The sequence below is a fragment of the Azolla caroliniana genome, unplaced genomic scaffold (assembly GCF_043228905.1).
Source record: "Azolla caroliniana isolate FFs.n. ecotype wild unplaced genomic scaffold, voAzoCaro1.0.p SCAF_7, whole genome shotgun sequence".
NCBI lineage: Eukaryota > Viridiplantae > Streptophyta > Polypodiopsida > Salviniales > Salviniaceae > Azolla > Azolla caroliniana.
In genome coordinates this window covers 8,552,974-8,555,913 of record NW_028230442.1, presented here as the reverse complement: position 1 = coordinate 8,555,913, position 2,940 = coordinate 8,552,974, and the positions used below count along the sequence as shown (strand labels likewise).

Here is a 2,940-nt window from a genome sequence, read left to right as displayed (position 1 = left end):
CGAACTAATGACATGTATTCCTTGATTTGTTTGGATGCATGTAAACATAGTCTACTCGCGAGAAAGTTTATATGTTTAAGGAAATTAAATTGTACTACTCCGATACTGTTTTCGCACGAAAAAATACAACCAATGACAATAGCGACACGAATCTTTATAAGGACTCACATGTATGCTTTCAATTCTTTGGATGTATGGAAACAAAGTCTACTCGTTAGAAAGTCGAAATGTAATTAAATAGTGTACTCTGATATTGTTTTCACACCAAGAAATATAACAATCACAATAGTGACACAAATCTTTCGAAGCAATCACATGCATCCTCTACGTTCTTTTGAAGTTGGGAAACACAGTCTACTCGCGAGAAATTTTAAATGTTTAGGGAAATTAAATACTACTACTTCGATATTGATTTCATACCAAGTAATATAAGCAATGACAATAGTGACACAAATCTTTCGAAGCAATCCCATGCATCCTTTCCATTCTTGGGGTGTATGGAAACACAGTCTAGCAAGAAATCATCACCTAAGAGATTCTAACTCTCGTAGGGAGACCCCAAGTACTTAGCAGGCACACGCCTTAACCACTCGGCCAAAGTAACGTGATAAACTTAATTAATACTAGTTATGTTAAATTTGTAGGGAAATTAAATAGTACTACTGTGATACTGTTTTAACACCACAGAATATAACCAATGACAATATTTATACAAATCATTTTACGCAATTACCTGTATTGTTTCTGTTTTTTGCATGAATGGAAATATTTTTTACAATGAAGTCGGCACTTGAGAGATTCGAACTCTCGTGGGGAGACCCGATGTACTTAGCAAGCACACGCCTTAACCACTCGGCGAAAGTGACTTGACAAAAATTAAATTTGAAACTATATTTATATATAAAATTTAAATTCAAAGATTAAATGTTTAGGAAAATTAAATAGTACTACTCCCATATTGTTTTCACAACAAGAAATATAAGCAATGATAATAGTGATACAAATCTTTCCAAGCAATCACATGCATCCTTTCCGTTCTTTGGATGTATAGAAACACAGTTTACTCGCGAGAAAGTTCTAAGTCGTCACCTGAGAGATTCGAACTCTCGCAGGGAGACCCCATGTACTTAGCAGGCACACGCCTTAACCACTCGGCCAAAGGGACTTGATAAACTTAATTACTAGTTATGAAATTTAGGGACATTAAATAGTAATATTCAAATATTGTTTTCACACCAAGACATATAACCAATGATAATAGTGACACAAATCTTTCGAAGCAATCGCATGCATCTTTTCCGTTCCTTGGATGTATGGCAACAAAGTCTATTCGCGACAAAAATTAAATTTGAAACTAGTTATAAAATTTAAATTGAAAGTTTAAATGTTTAGGAAAACTAAATAGTACTACTCCTTCAATATTGATTTCACACGAAGAAATATAAGCACAAATCTTTCGAAACAGTCCCATGCATCCTTTTCGTTCTTTTGAAGCAATCACATATAACCTTTCAACTCTTTGAATGTATGGAAACACAGTATTGCAAGAAGTATGGAAACACAGTATTGCAAGAAGTCGTCACCTGAGAGATTGGAACTCTCATAGGGAGACCCCATGTACTTAGCAGGCACACGCCTTAACCACTCGGCCAAACTGACTTGATAAACTTAATTACTAGTTATAAAATTAAGGGAAATTTAATAGTATGGAAACATATGTATGCTTTCAATTCTTTGGAAGTATGGAAACACAGTCTACTCGTTAGAAAGTCTAAATGTAATTATATAGCAATACTCCGATATTCTTTTCACAGTAAGAAATATAAGCAATGACAATAGTGATACAAAATCTTTTGCAGCAATCACATGTATCACTTCAATTCTTTAGATGTATGGAAACACAATCTTGCAATAAGTTCTCAGCTACGAGATTCGAACTCTCCGGAGGAGACGCCATGAATTTAGAAGGCATCAAACCTTAACAACTCGGCCAATGTGACTTGATAAAAAGTAAATTGAAAGTACTTGTAAAAAGAAAATAGAAACTTTAAATGTGTAGGGAAATTAAATAATACAACTCGGAAATTGTTTTCACAATAAGCTTCCAAAGCAATTACATGTACCTCTTCATTTCTTTGGATATATGGAAACACAGTCTAATCACGAGAAAGTTTAAATGTTTAGGAAAATTAAATTGTACTACTCTGATACTATTTTCACACCAAAAATATGACCAATGAGAATATTGATACAAATCATTCTAACCGATCACGTGTATTGTTTGAATTTTTGGCATGTATGGAAACTTTGTCTCGCCTGAAGTCGTCAGCTGAGAGATTAAAACTCTCGCGGGGAGACCCCATGTACATAGCAGGCAGACGCCTTAACCACTCGGCTAAAGTGTCTTGACAAAAAATAAATAGTATTAGTACGATATTGTTTTCACACCAGCAACTATAAATGTTTAGCGGAATTAAATAGTACTACGCCCATATTGTTTTCACACCAACAAATATAACCAATGATAATAGTGACAAAAAATCTATCGAAGCAATCACATGTAACCCTTCAATTCTTTGGATGTATGAAAACCCAATCTTGCAAGAAGTCGTCACCTAAGAAATTTGAAGACTCGCGGGGAGACCTCATGTACTTTGCAAGCACACGCCTTAACCACTCGATCAAGTGACGTGAGAAACTTAATTTAAACTAGTTATAAAATTAAGGGAAATAAAATGTGTATGGAAATAAAATGTGTAGGGAAATTAAATAGTACTACTCCGATATTGTTTTTACACCAAGAAATATAACAAATGATAATAGTGACACAAATCTTTCGAAGCAATCACAATCATCCTTCCGGTTCTGTGGATGTATGGAAACACACTCTACTCGCGAGAAAGTTTAAATGTTTAGGGAAATTAAATAATACTACTTCAA

General features: G+C 34.3%; 2 non-coding genes across 2 annotated transcripts; both read right to left on the bottom strand.

The window, feature by feature from the left end:
- Window positions 1-1,083: 1,083 nt before the first annotated feature.
- TRNAS-GCU (transfer RNA serine (anticodon GCU)) lies at window positions 1,084-1,165 on the bottom strand. Its single transcript has one exon. It is a non-coding gene; the product is annotated as a tRNA-Ser (tRNA).
- A 412-nt stretch (window positions 1,166-1,577) lies between these two features.
- TRNAS-GCU (transfer RNA serine (anticodon GCU)) lies at window positions 1,578-1,659 on the bottom strand. Its single transcript has one exon. It is a non-coding gene; the product is annotated as a tRNA-Ser (tRNA).
- Window positions 1,660-2,940: the final 1,281 nt, after the last annotated feature.